General features: G+C 43.0%; 1 pseudogene; it reads right to left on the minus strand.

The window, feature by feature from the left end:
* Positions 1 to 5783: 5783 nt before the first annotated feature.
* LOC109312099 lies at positions 5784 to 8400 on the minus strand (annotated as a pseudogene).
* Between the last annotated feature and the right edge of the window lie 7477 nt (positions 8401 to 15877).

A 15877-nucleotide genomic window follows, 5' to 3' on the forward strand; every position in this document is an offset into this window, starting at 1 on the left:
CCCCCCCACACACACCTGCGTGCCTCTTGTGGGAGCCCCACTCACTACTATGTTCACACACCCCACCACATACATGCCCCCACACACCTCCAGCCACCCTCCCCCTCCACAGACTCCACAAACCCCATAACCACACACACACCCACACATCCCCACACACAAGCCCCTGACCCATCCACCAACATCCACATACACACCCACACCGTCCCCCACACCCCACATATACACACATCCACACCCACATCCCCCCAAGTCCCATACCCCCACAATATACCAGAGTAAGAAGCCATTTTGAGCTATTATGCAATCACCTCTATATACAAAACACAAGCATATATAAATCAGGACAAAAATATGTTTTAAAAATAAATTTAAAATATGTTACTGTGGATGTTTGGGTTTTATTATATAATTTTGTTTTTTTCAAGTTCCAAGATGGCAAACCTCCGTTCCAAATGGAGTACTTCCAGGGTGAGGGGACGGACTTCTGGTGGCAAAGGTCAGGGGTCAGGAGTGGGATGTCCAGTCCCAAGATGGTGACCAGGGGCAGGGCACCTGTCAAAGGGCCAGGCTACCCTGGACAGCTCACCAAAACTTGTTAAGCGGCCCTCCAACTGAAATAATTGCTTGCCTCTGACCTATGTCCAGGACATTGTTTCATTTTGTGAAAACTAGCCTTGCCTAGGCACTTAACTCAGGGTTGCAGGCGTGCACCTAAGCATGGGAGAGTGATATGGTTTCAGACACATTCATTTCAAGCATTTATTATTAATGACTGACTTAGGCATGTCTCTGCTTGCTGTTGTGAATCCCATTCTTAGGCACCTAGCTCTTACTGTTCACTGTATGGAGAATTAGGTACCTAAATTGGGGTTGAGGATTCCATTCCAAAAGCCAGGTTCCTAATTTCCCTTGTGGATCTTTGTTCTTAATAGACAGAGAGCAGTGCATCTTAAAGCTGCTTATTATGGCATATTTCCTTAAGTTTTAAGGTTCTCTGAAGTTAAACGTAAGTAAAAAGTTTCATGCATATGTACTAGTACCATTTTAAGTGTGATTTTTCAGTTTTCAAGCAAAATATTAGGTGTTTGCATTACTGGGGAGTTTTGATTTGTGGTAGGAGGCAGTGGGGAATCCTTAAGTAACCTTCTTTCCCTCTCATATCTTTGTCCTTGTGACAAGGTAATTAGCATAGGTCACAGATCCACTGAAATGTGATGTGGCTATGCCATGAGCACTTCTGCTATGGCCTCAAAATTGCGACTTCCAGGCTGTCCATTGTGTGCCTGAGTGCCACCACCACTGCCACTACCACCACCCCAGCCCCGCTTAAGTAACAAAACTACTAGGAAAATCCAAAGCTCTTTATGCTCCATCCCTTTAAAAAGGTAAAATAGTTTGGACTAGGTCATGGACCATTTGTACACTTCTGCATGGTAGAATGACTGTAGAACCACAACTTTTACACCTTAAGTGGTGAGAAGTAGTTAGCTTAGTTAGCCTGAAGTGAAGCAGAAGGCAGGGCAGAGTTATACCATATAGACAAATTCAGAGATACATAAGGTTTTGTACACCACTGCTCATGTCATCAGGCACTATGAAAGGATGTGCAATCTGTAAACTTATGAAAGTTTTCAAGTAATTTTATAGAAGCAGCAAAGTACAATAGCGGCTGAGTCCTCTTGTAGCACCTGATGATGTAAGCTGTTGCTTACCATAGCTTACGTGTCTCTGAATTAGTCTGCAAGGAACAATTCTGTGTTATCTTAAGTGGTGTACAATTTTACACATATGATAGCATATATATATGTCCCTTCCAGCCCTAATGTCTCTCTCTCTCTCTCTCCCTGTCTCTATATATAATAAGTTGTGTAAAATGTGTATAGGTACAAACATACATATACATGTGTTTGTATACATTTGCTAGGTTTTTGAGGTTTAATTTTTTTAATGATTTTGTTGCAGAAATAGGCCATTAAAATGAGAAAAATAAACTGCTCTCATTACCTCATTGCCTTCTGGCTTTCATCAGTGCTCTTGCACAGCTGTAACCATCTGTTCTGTGGCTCCTGCGAATGGGCTCTTTTGACACCTATTTAATAAGCACTGCAGATGTACATGCTATGAGCAATTGTATGGTCTTACTCCATGGAGCTAAGTTCCTTTTGTATTCTTTCCTTCATTCCTAGATTCCCTTTAACATTCTGAACCTGCTCTAGGAAGCTGTGTGGAAAACAGGCATGTTGGGGGTGGGTCACAGACATCTCAAGAGTTTGTAGCAATCATTTATCATTTCACATTGATCCAAATGGCTGTAGAGTAATTCTGAGAAGTTATTGTAGCCAGAAGCTGGAGAAGTAACCACTACACACTGTAGCAAACCAGTAGGGATCAAGTGAGTCATGTAGGACAGGTCTAGGTGACAGGATAGTCCATGCTCTCTTTCTATAACAAAAGGACAAGGGAGGCTGCTGGTTGATTGTGCCCTTCTGTTTTCTTGTGTATTTTGTCATATTTATTGCTGTACTATACTACTTGGTACTAGATATATAGTGTGCCTTGGTACTTCGCTTCAGCTCAGCATTCTGAGATTTCATGTAGCTTGATCCCAGTTTGGCCCTTAGCACCTGCCTGATTTTTATAAGGGCTTGGGCAAGCAGCCAACGCTCCAACAGGGATAAATTGTTGGTTGACAGAGCAGTACATACATGAGAGCACATGTCTGATCCTCCTTCAGTCAGAGAGCCAGGTGTGTACGGGCACTCTACAGTGGTCTGGAATGCAGAATAAGCTTCTTGAATATGAAACCTTTACTTTTTACACCAAGGAAAAGAGTTACCTTTTCTTCCATACAAATACACAGAATTAATCACAACACTAGAAATAAACAGTATTTTAAGTGCAATGGATTATACTCCTTCACATTTATTATGAGATAGGATCCTGGTTTTCTCTGTTAAAAAACCCCAAATCCACATTTTCCATCATTAAAAAATTAAATGCCATTTTATATCTAGATCTAGATACAGATATGTATCAGCTGAACACATTTTATTGATACATTTACCATTTTAAAGCAATTTGGAAGCCTCCCAAAGCCTCAATCATTATAATAAAATAAACTCTAAATGCCTATATATTTTGGCATTTGATTTGGAGTTCTTTATCATGGAAAATCAGAGCTCCCACTGCCCCCTTCATTCACCAGGATATTGGTCCAGCTGTAACTGTCCCCCCTTCTGCTTTGTGGTGCTAAGCATCCTTGTTATGCCAGTACCCCTTACTCCCAATCCACAGCTCCCGCAGCCCTGCCAGCATGACCTGCAATCCCTGTCCTGCCACCACCAGCCCTGCCAGCATGACCTGTAGGCAGAGACAGCCTTAGGGGTGGGCAGTGAGGTACTGAGGTGGGGGAGTGTCATGACACCCCAGGGCAGGGTGCCACCTCATTTCAGGTGGGAGCAGAAGAGAAGGCAGTGAGCCAGGAGTGCCCCTCATTCCCAACCTGTAGTTCCCCTGCCCCGCAGCCCTGCCAAAGGGGCCTCCAGCTGCCTCCAGGCCCCAGCTCCCACAGTGTGTGGGGCAGGGTGTGTGTAGGGTGAAGCTGGGTGTGTAGGAAAGGGGGTGGGTGTGAGGAAGGCTGTGTGTGTATGGGGCGAGGTTTGTGGGGATGTGTGGGCAAGAGGGTGTGGGGCCTTCTGGATGTTGGTCCCTGTCCCAGTGATGCAGGGTTGGTCCGGACTCACAAGAGTTTGGCCCCTGACTGCCTGGATTGGCTTTGCACCACTGGGGCCATGTGCCAAGCTCTAGCATGCCTAGTCCACCCCTGTGCCAGCAGGAAGCCCCCCAATGGCACAGGGCCAATCCAGGCCATTAAGGATCAGAACAGGTCCTGCACTATCAGGGGAGCAACCGCCCCCCCCCCCCCCGCCACAATGGCACAGGGTGGTCCAGGCATGCCCACTGGTGATGTGTCAGGAAGGAATGGGTGGGGGGAGCACATTACCCCCACCTCCAGATTCCTGTGACACACACCACCACCATTACTACTACCACTACCACCCCAGCTGGAAAAAGCCCCCAGCTCCAGCCTGAGTCACAGTGGGATGAGGCAGCATGGCCAGGGAGGGACAAGGCAGCCTGCATCAGCCCCAGCCCTGGCCTGCACTGTGGGACAGGGTGATTGCTAGGGACTATAGCAACAGCATCCTGCATGCGTTGGCCTCCCTGGAGGTGCAGCACTGTGGTCACCATTTCCACCTCCTCCTCCATGCAGGTAAGAGAACCTGCCCACCTATCCCTACCTCTAGCAGGGCAAGGCAGCACTGGATCCTGGGGCAGGGATTCTGCCTGGGTTCCCCTGTATATAGCCCTTAGAATACCCATGGACTCCTCCCAGCTCCTCCACTCCACCTTCACACTCCTGACCTGACCCCTGCCAGCCATGCTGGCTCCCCCTGCAGACCCTCCCAACTCAGGCCTGGCAGTGTCACCAAAACCCACATGCCATGCCCAAACCCACTTTTCCAGCTCTCCCCACAGGCCCCATTACCCTCTTCCCAGGCAGCATGACCTTCACCCAAACGATAGCACATGCCCCCCTCTTCCCAGCCCTGCTGGTGTCCCTGATTCCTGACACACAGACCTGCCAGTGGGGGCCCCCAGCTGACCCCAGGCTCCAGCCCCCACCCCCACCCCCACCCCAAGCTGTACTTAGTCCAAAGGCCACAGGAGGGAAAACGAGTCTAAGCCAGCCTTGGCTAACTCAGATTCTCAGACCCCACCCCTTCCCCTTCCCTCTATGGAAGGTTTCTTTCTTGCCCTTTTGCAAGCAGTTTTTACAGGCTGGAACATGGCCAGTCTGCAGAGAGCCATTTGCAAAAGGGGAAACGTGTGATTTCCTGCTTCATAGGGGGATATCCATGTTTTTTTCCTTTATAGGGAAAATCCATCATTTTCTAGTTTATAGAGGAAAATCCATGTTTTTTTGCAGGAAATGGAAAACCTGAATCCCTGGTTATGAGTAACCAACATAAAGTCTGAAACAGTAACATATACTTAATACTTTCAAGAGACCAGTTTCACAAAGCTGAAAATAATTATGAGCCATACCAAATGGGAGAAAAAATTAGTCAGAAAAATGTGAATAATATTTGGGAAGTGTTTAAGCAAATTGTATTACATCCCCTGAAACCCAAAATCAAGAAGGAACACAGTACTGGTGAATAAACCAAATGAGCTGAGAGGAAAAGTGAAAAAATAAAACCATTATATGTGACAAACAAAATAAAGGGAAACTTGACAGTAATAACTATATACTGGAATCTAGGAACTGCAGAATATTGTAAGGATAGCAAAAGGAGGTAAGGAGAACATAATAGTTAACAAGGTTAACTATAGCAAAAAAGACTCTTTAAATATATTAGGTACAGAAATAATTCTAACAATGATATCAGCCCATTTCTAAGTGGATAAGAGAACTAAGTATAATAGTGCAGAAAAGACTCAAATGTCCAATAAATATTTTTTGTTTTGTTTTGGGGAACAATTGAAGAGTATATGGTAATGAAACATTTTTCATTTCAGAGTAAAATAAGGAGTATGTTGAATGGTACCTAATAATGTACATCCGTAAAGTATTTTAACTTACTACCATGCATCATTCTAAATTAGAATGATAAAATGCCACCATGCAATATATTAAATGGATTGAAAACTGAGTTCTGACAGTTTTCAAAATCATAGAATCACAGAAAATTAGGGTTGGAAGGGACCTCAGGAGGTCATCTAGTCCAACCCCCTACTACATCAACCACCAATGCTTTCTCTAGCTGGGTCTTAAAAACCTCCAAGGATGGAGATTCCACAACCTCTCTGGGTAACCCAGTCCAGTGCTTCACCACCTCTCTCAAGAGAAATATTTTCCTAATATATAACCTAAATTTTCCTTGCTGCAACTTGAGCCCATTGCTTCTTATTCTATCGTCAGCCACCACTGAGAACAGTCCAGCTCCATCCTCTTTGGAACCACCCTTCATGTTTTTTAAGGCCGTTATTAACCCCCCCTCTCAGCCTTCTCTTCTCTAGACTAAATAAGCCCAGTTTTCTCAGCTTCTCCTCATAAGTCATGTCCCTCATCCCCCTCACTGTTTTTGTTGCCCTCCACTGGACTCTCTCCAATTTGTCTGCATCCTTTCTGTAGTGGGGTGCCCAAAAATGGACACAGTACTCCAGATGTGGATTCACCAGTGCTGAATAGAGGGAAAGAGTCACTTCCCTTGATCTGCTGGCAGCAGTATCCTGTTAGCCTTCTTCACAATGAGGGCACACTTGAGGGCACACTGTTGGCTCATATTCAGTTTATTATCCACTGTAACCCCAGGTCCTTTTCTGCAGAACTGCTGCTTAGACAAGCAGTCCCCAGCCTGTACCACTACATGGGATTTTTTTGTCTTAAGTGCAGGACTTTGCACTTGTCCTTATTGAACCTCATGAGATTTCTTTTGCCCCAATCCTCCAATTTGTCTATGTCTCTCTGAATCCTAGCCCTACCCTCCAGTATATCCACTACTTCCCCCAGCTTGGTGTCTCATGCAAACTGGCTGAGGGTGAACTCCATCCCATCTTGCAGGACATTAGTGAAGATATTGAACAAAGACTGTTCAGGGGACAACCCCTGGGGCAATCCACTTGATACTGGATGCCAACTGGACATCAAGCCATTGACTTACTATCCTCTGATCCTGATGATCCAGTCAGTTTTCTACCCACCTTACAGTCTATTAATCCAACCTGTACTTCCATAGTTTCATAGTTGGTAGGGTCGGAAGGGACCTGAGCAGATCATCAAGCTCAGATGGCCCCTGCCATCACAGGAAAGAGTACTGGGGTCAAATGACCCCAGTGAGGGGTTCATCCAGCCTCCTATTAAAGACACCCAAGGTAGGAGCCAGAACCATTTCCTTAGCTTGCTTGTGAGTAATTGCAATGTAATTGTAAACAGGGAGTCATCATTGAACAGATGTATTTCTGATGGCAAACTTAAGCTATTCACCATATTTATTGATTACCTCAGTGAAAACATAAAATCATTACTGATAAAGTTTGCAGAAGGCTAATGGCATATTGGGCTGCATTGGTAGGAGTGTTGCCAACAGGGCAGGGGAAGTGATTATTCCCTTCTATTCAGAATGGGTAAGGTGACATCTGGAGTACTGTGTTTAGTTTTGGACCCCCCACTACAGAAAGGATGGGGGCAAATTAGAGAGTGTCCAGTGGAGGACAACAAAAATGGGGAAAGGGCTGGGGCACATGACTTCTAAGGAGAAGTTGAAGGAACCGGGTTTATTTAGTCTAGAAAAGAGAAGACTGAGAAGGGATTTAAGAGCAGCCTTCAACTACCTGAAAGGTGAACCAAAAGAGGATGGAGCTAGTCTGTTCTCAATGGTGGCAGATGACATTACAAGGAGCAACCATCTCAAGTTGAAGCAAGGGAAGTTTAGGTTAGATATTAAGAAGAATTTTCTGACTAGGAGGGTAGTAAAACACTGGAACAGGTTACCCACAGAGGTTGTGGAATCTCCATCCTTGGAGCTTTTTAAGACCTGGGTAGAGAAAGCCTTGGCTGAGATGATCTGGTTGAAGATGGTCCTGCCTTGAGCAGGAGGTTGGACTAGATGACCTCCTGAGGTTCCTTCCAACCCTAATTTCCTATGATTTCTATGACCTGCAGGTTGGAAAAGTTGTACATAATAAACTTGGCAGATAACTGAGGTAATGAAATGTGTATTATTTGGACAGTTGAGTGCAAGTAAGCATTAGATGGTCAAATATAAAATTATACATCAAAGGACAAAGAATACAAGCTATATACAGGGGGAAAAAATCCTTCAGAGGCAAAGACAGGCACCTGTTTTTCTCCTCTGTCCTCAATGGAGTCATGGCCGGTGGGTACCCTGATCTGTTACTGATGCTGGTAAATGCTAGGTTGATGACTAATACAACAGTAGTCATCTTTGACCTCATTCAGGATACAGCTGCTGACCTTGCATGATGCCTCTGGGCCAGTCATTTCTCAGATGGTTCCAGCTGGATAATCAGTGCGGCACCAGCCTAGGAGTGGGGGATGGGCAGGGGCGGAGGCAGAGTGGCAGTGGTATTCAAGGAAAATCTGACCTATAGAAGATATCCATTGCCAAGTTTGCCTAGCATGAGTTTATTTACCTTATATTCAAGGCTGGGGATAGATTGAGGATCCTTCTGATTTACCAAAAACTGCCACATTTCTGAACTAGCTGAGTTAGTCTTGGCAGTGGAGTTGAGGTTACCCTGATTTATTGCCTTGGGGAACATCAACATCCACTCTAAGGCTGGCTCTTTGTGGCTGGAATGGGACTTCATGTCAACTATAGGACTATCCCAGATAGTAACTTGGCTGATCCATGAAGCAGCACACACACTGTACCCAGTGTTTTGCACCTGCCTAGATACAGGTGCTCCAATGATTTGGATGGTGTTAAGAAACCTCTGTCATGGTCAGACACTACATCCTAGGGATGCAAATCTCTGACCTCTAATACCTCTCATGGAGCCAGTGGGATTCCAGAACTTTCTGGGGAACATCCCCATTGACCTTGATGGCTACCTGTTGATGGCCTGGTTGTTCTGTAGAATAACACTAATTTTGGCTATAGACACAGTGGTACTTTAAATCTCTTTTCCCGCTGCTGCAGCAGCACAGCTCCATAATATCTGAGGGAACTAAGGTAGTTTAAGGAGGAGGATAGGCAACTAAATCACAGGTAGCTGTTGACCCATGCTGAAGATGACCAATTGTGGCACAGATCTTTCATAAAGGACTATGGTCTGACAGTAGTGGCAACAAAAAAGTTTTTCTTCTCCATTGCTATTGCATCTCTGAAGTGTAGACTGTCAGAACTGTTCTGGGTGATAAATGACCTGGTTAATCCATCTTGTTCATACATGGAAGCTGAGTCTACTTCAATCAACCCTGACAAGTTTGCCACCTACTTTCCAGGCACAATTGCCCCGATTTGGCATGGGTTTGGGACCACCACTTTCACTGCAGAGTTTGGGGTTGAAGAAGCCAGTCTTGTCCTGCTTACATGGATCATTTTAAGTTGCTGTCACCTACCAAACTTACGTCCATCCTGGCTTCTAAAAGACTAGGCAAAAATGGGACCCGACCTACAATCACATAGCATAATCATAGACTGCATCCTGGGAATGTCAAGGGAAGTCCCATGATCTATTTTAGGCAGGATGAGTCACTAGCTTACCATGATGATCTCTGCCTCCCTAATAATCAGGGATCCTGGTTTTCTATGTTTAAAAATTGAAAAATCTCTGATAACCTCCCCCCCACACACAAATTTTCTCATTTAAAAAACTCCCAAATCCACAATTTTCTGTGATTAAAATGAAATGATATATAGGTATCAGTTGAACACAATGTTTTATTGATATATTTACAATTTTAAAGCAATTTGGAAGCCTACTAGTGCCTTAATCTTTATAATAAAATAAAGTCTAAATACCTGCATATTTCCGCATTTGATTTTGTTTTTCTTTATCATGGAAAATTAGGGCTCCCCCTGCCTCCTTTGCTCACCAGGTTGCAGATCCAGTTGTGGCTGTTCCCTCAGCTGCTTTGTGGTGCTGAGAAGCTCTGATATAGTGGTGCCCTTCCTATGCTGTTGGCCCTTATTCCCAAGCCACAGCCCCACCCCGCCCCATCCCTGCTGGTGCCTCTTACCACTGACTGTCTCTGTCTTGGGGTGGTTGATTGTCTATATTGATACTTTCCTCTCCTTAGTCTGTGGTTTTGTAGGTGTTAATTGTTGCTAATTAACTGGTTACATTAGCTAGCAACTGTGTATTGAGCTGGTCCCTGAGTGAATCATGATTGATTAGTAACAGGTAACACAGTAGCTTAGCAGACAGGCCTGCAGTAGCTCCCCCCCTCCACCCCCATGACAGACACAGTTGCACAAGCACCCATGTCATGAATTTTGCCTCTCAGCAGCTAGAGATGCAGGGCTCCAGAACCCAGAATCCCTGCACCTATCTCCTTGACAGCTGGCAGACTTTGTGGCCGCAACAGGGGCTACCATCCCTGCAGCTTTCACCCTGCTGCACCTTAACACACAGTGTCACCCATGTCACAAGCTTTGCTTGTCCACAGCTTGAGGTGCAGTTTCCCCCAAACCCCTGCACTTACCTCCTTGCAACTTGGCAGGCTTCATGGCCTCAGCAGAGACCACCAGCCCTGCAGTTTTCATCCTGCTGCGCCTTAACACACACAGGGTCATCTATGTCACGAGTTTTACCTGTCAGCAGCTTGAGGTACAGTTCTCCCCAAACCCCTGCACTGAACTTCTTAAAATTTGTCAGGCTTTGTGGCCTCACCAGGGACCACCACCCCTGTAGTTTTAACCCCCATGTTGTAACTCATAGACGTGACATGCATTTTGCTTTCAAGAATTTGGGGTGCAGTTCCCCCCCAAACCCCTGCACCTATCACCTTGAAACTTGGCAGGCTTTGTGGCCTCAGCAGGGGCCACCACTCTTGCAGTTTTCACCCCCCTGTGTTGTAACACATAGACGTGATGAGTTTTCTTTCAAGAATTTGGGGTGCAGTTCCCCCAAACCCTTGCACACTTGTCAGACGTCATTCTCTCAGCAGAGGCTACCTCTCCTGCAAATTTCATCCAAATCAGACAAAAAACCCCTAAGTTATAGATATTTAATTGATTCCCATTATACCCTATGGCTGGATCTCCGAAGCAGCTCCAAAGCTTTTTTGAAGCACTTTGGAAGCTCTGAACCACTTCAAAAGCCTAAACAAGCCAGCGCTTTGATCTGGACATGCTGCTTCAGACACCAAAATGTCCGAAGCTTCTCCTGATCCAAAGCACAGTAAGAAGCCTCACACAGCCCTGTCTAGAACTTTTTTCAAGATATTTGATTATGTTAGTCTATTCTTATTTTTGTGATAATGAGAACTGTTAGAAATTTTCAAAATGATGTGTTTTTCCTTACTCTGCAAATCTGAAAAAGAACCCACATAAACCTTCAGTTCTACTTGGAGAGGTGACTATAAAAAAACTGGGAGTTGGACTAAATGACATCCTGAGGTCCCTTCCAACCATAATTTTCTATGATTCTATGAAATGTAATTGTATAATTTCACATTTATTGTTTTTCAATGTGATATTTTTATTTATATTTGATGGCTGATCATACTAGTACACCAGCATTGCTTATTCTCTGTGGGTGCATCTACATGAGTGCTTTAATGCACAGTAGGCTATTTTACTGCACATTAAAGGGTTGTCACATCAAAAACTATGCTAATATGCTAATGCACAGTAAAAATAGGCTAAAAAAGTGTGCCCTTTTGTTACTGTGCATTAGGGAAGCCTAATGCACCTTTATTTAGTATCTCACATTAGAGGTATTAAATTTAATGTTCAGTAGCAAAAGTGCATCAGTGAATATGTAGATGCACCCCATGTTAGCTACATTCATTTTGGAGATAAATAGGAGTGAGGAGTACTAAAGAGTAGTAAAAAAGGAAATGTATTTTTTGCCTCTACGTTGTAGAGAGAAGAGTTTGAATGCAAAAAACCTAGAGCTATGTTGACTTTAAGAGTGTCATCTTACACAGTTATTTTTCCAAGTAAAACTAGACTGAATAAATCAACAAGGGATAAAAAATGTTAAAGCAGATTCACTAAGTGAAACTTCTTTATAGACTTTGGTGGGTATGGTTCAGTAGGTGAGAGGAACCACTTTCTTTTTCTTGTTCTATTTATAACTTTTAAAAACTGACTCTGGGGAGCACAGTTGTTCTGTTCTTGGCATGAGTCACATCATATAAGACTATTTTAAAATATTTTTCTTTACCCACTATTTTATTTCCCTTACTATTTATGTATTGTTTCTTCTTTCTGGATTGACAGTTTGTATTTAATTTGAGTGATCCTGGCCCTATAGGAGGCTAAGGTAAAGCTTCCAGTGACTTCTGGTAGACCAAAATCAACTGTTCAATATTTATTTGTGTTTAATAATAATAAGAATGAGTGAGTGATCTGGGGCTCTCTTCCCATACTTTTTCTAATTCTCCTTGCCTCCCCATTTTCTGTTTCACCTGTGCCATTAGGTAGCCAGTTTGAATGCATGTGAAACTGTAGTGGTTACTGACTTAACAAATTGCATTGAATGTATGTATAACACAAAGCTGATTATTTGCCAATTTTTGTTATGTTTTGTGATATATGTTAGCTTCTTGTCAGAACTGGATCATCCCTTTATAGCTGATCATATGTTAATATGAGCAATATGTCAATATAATCATCTACAAGGGGCTCCTCTGGAACAGGAATGAGGGACCATACTACTTACCTTAAAACATGAAGTAAATACCACTAGTGAAAAATGTAGTATTGGACTGTGACAGGCAAAGCCCTAAAGGTACCAAATTCAAGTTTAGTTTGGATACAAACATAGATTTGGTTGCTGCTCTAGACTTTCTGCTTCTGCAGGCCTAAGCTGGAAAACACATCGCAATATTTTTTTTCAGGGGGAAAAAATTTGGCTCACTAAAGCAAATCCAGGTTTTGCTATTGACTTCAGCCACATTTAGCAATGTACCATGCAGCTCAGCATTCTGTGCAGCACTCATTGTGATAATCTCTCTTCCACTTGAGCATCTGGCCTTGATCAAAATAAAAAAAGTGGAAGGAGGTGCAAACAGTAAAAAATAGTGGGGGAGGGGAGAGGTATGATTCAAACTTGAGTGACCTAAAATGTGCAGTTCAGGGTTATTTTTCTTTTTTAATGACAAATGCCATTTCAGGTCAGCTGAAATTATTCAAATTCATCAAATAGTTTTACCTAAGGAAACAGACATGTAAAAAATTCAGAAAGCCTAAATTTTCCCATTTCTAAAATGTTTAAAAAATTTTAATGAAATATACATTTGAATTTTTTTAAATGTCTATGTTCTTAGCTTAAACTATTTGATACATTTTCATTTTGTTTTTATTTCAAAACAGGGTTTTCATTAGAAATGTACCTACATTTAATTTTAAAAGATACACCTGAGAACAAAACAAAAATTTCTAGGTTAGGTCAAAGAAGTGCGTATTTCAATCTACCATATATTTGTTTGTCTGTCTGTTTTTTTAAATTTTTCTATAAAAATGGTTTTTCTCAATTTCATCCTGTGAACCTGTGCACATGCACACACATGTGTGCACGCTTGCTCTACTGTAGCTTTCATTCTGTCTTATTCATCCATGCTACTAGGCAAAATATACAAGTGCAAACATATAAGTAACTCACAACTCCCCCCACCCCATGAAATAACTATGATACTGAAGACATTTTAGAAATTACAGAGAAACTTTGCCATTAGGGAAGGAATAAAGGCAAATAAATAGGAATGGAAACATTATCAGCAACTGAAACTTATCTTGGTTCTGATCTGGTTTCCATAATTAAAAGATAAATTAATCAATCTTCATTATCAATCCACTATTCCCCACGTACTACAAAAACCCAATGTTCAGACTTCATAGTATTTCCAGTTAGAGAAACCATGACATTTTTTTGGCAAACAAAGATTTTCAGCAATGATCTAAGCTGGCATTTGTTCATGCCTACTTTTTCCAACGTGTCCTTTGATTAGAGGAACTTACTATTAGACAAATCACACTGTCTGTTATCTGGTCCCTCTTCCCCTATATCAATGATTCATTCTGACAGGTGAAGTTTACAGCAACAAGTTAAATATGATATAAACAATATCCATCACCATATAGGGAGCCTGGCTAAAAGCTTTCTGTCACCATTAATAATACTGTTTAGTTTTCAGCCTCCCCATTTATTGCATTAGTGACAGATGTAAAATACTGCAAAAAGTAAACAACTCTCAATATGTGCTACCTGTGAAAACTTATCCTCTGTCTGAAGATATTTTAAATTCCAGAAGATAGTTGTGTGGATGCTCTGAACAACTGTAGCTCCTAGTCTGAAAAAATCCCAGGTAATCTACCTGTATGAACACATTCATGAAAACAACTTGCATAACTGAATGTATTTTTGAAACATGCTTTACTGTGTGTCACGGTGTGCAGTGCTATAGATTTTCATCTTCCCAGCCATAATTTCCCATGAGTAATATTGCTTATCACCTCCCAGGTGGTATTGCAGTCAGCTAAATGGATGTATTTTATATGTCACAATTTCTATACAGTTCCTAGAGGATCTGATTCAGATCCCATTACGTTGGATAGGGCCCATATAATAGTTTTCATCCATACAATGCCCACCTGTTCTTGGGCTAACCATCCGCGTTCTCGCCCACCACGCCTTGTTGTTAATTAGTTAAATAGATGTTAATAAGCGGGAGGCTGCCCATTTTCTGCCCCGATGCCAGGGGGTGCTATCTGCAGCTCCGTTCCTCCCCTACACCACAGCCCAAACCTTGCAGATGGCATCACAATGTTCTTATCATCACCAGCCCCCACTCTGGGCCCCTAGAATCCTACTATTGGACCCCACCGGCCTCCTCCACTGTCATACCGGGCAGCATAGCTCCCTGAGCTGGTTATCCTTCGGGTGTGGTCCCCCTACCGAGACCTTCAGCTCATCTAGCCCTGGCCCACCTCCAGGCCAGTCGGGATCCCAGGCCTCAGCTCTTGGGTGTCCCTTGTGGTGGGCCTCTGGCCCTTTGACCTTTTGAGTCCTGGCCCCAGCATGGGCCAGTCAGGGGACACTCAGACAGGCCTGAGTCTATGGCCCTTTTCTCTCTCAGAGGGTCTACCCTCTGGCCTCCACAGTCATGGGGGCTAGGGGTTAAGGCACCCTGACCCACCTTTCACAGGGGTAGTAACTGGCCTGGTATTTCCTGGGGGTTCCTGCACTACTGAGAGTCCCACCAGGCCACCCACTCCTGGCAGGGTGCAGTTTTAGGTCATACCCAGGACTGGGAGCCTCCGTATCATCCCCTACAGCTCCTCTCTTACCTCCAGATGATAACAACAGCCCTCCAGCTAGGCAGTGTTGCTGCCTGGCCGCCAGCAGCAGAACTGCCTTGTTTATATGGGTAGCCCTGAATGTAAAATGGCTGCCCTCATTAGGCACCTAGTGGCTGCCGGCTCCAGGCCCTTGAAGTGGCAGGCACCCACAGTGCCCTGCCACAGATCGCAAATTGTTTTACCTAATACAGTATCATTTTCCATATATCGGTAGATGCACTTAAACCGATGCTTAATTTTTCACAAGTGAGTTGCTATATATATAACTAGGTTTGCTAAAATTTAACATATATTTCTGGCTTTAATCAACTGCAGCCAGTCTGATGGTATAGATGGGTAAACTGGCTAGAAACCATGGGCTATATTTATCTAGTAGCTCTGGCAAAATGTTACATTGACAGATACAAATCATTTTATATCTGGATTTTTAGTTTTATTGCTGAACCCCATTCAGATGAACCAGAATATTTTTTTGTCCTTTGCAAAATTAGAAAGCTGGGGGAAAACATTTTGGGATTGACAAAAATGTTCTTTCAACCCCAAATGAACCCTTTATTTATTTATTTATTTTGGTTTTCATCCAGCATATTAAATTAAATCTAGATACATTTCAAAATAAAATATTTAAAGGTTTCTATTTTAATGTTATTTTTTCCTTGTAACTATCTGCTGAATTTAAATTTGGTGTACAGCTTTTTTTTTATTGGAAATCGATATGCTGCATCTAAAAAATTGCTTTTATGAAACAGTCTTCATGTACACCACTATTATTTTTAAATAAGTCTTGCTCAGAAGTTATTTCCTATTAATTT

The sequence above is a fragment of the Crocodylus porosus genome, unplaced genomic scaffold (assembly GCF_001723895.1).
Source record: "Crocodylus porosus isolate Cpor-Errol unplaced genomic scaffold, CroPor_comp1, whole genome shotgun sequence".
NCBI classification, from domain to species: Eukaryota; Metazoa; Chordata; order Crocodylia; family Crocodylidae; genus Crocodylus; species Crocodylus porosus.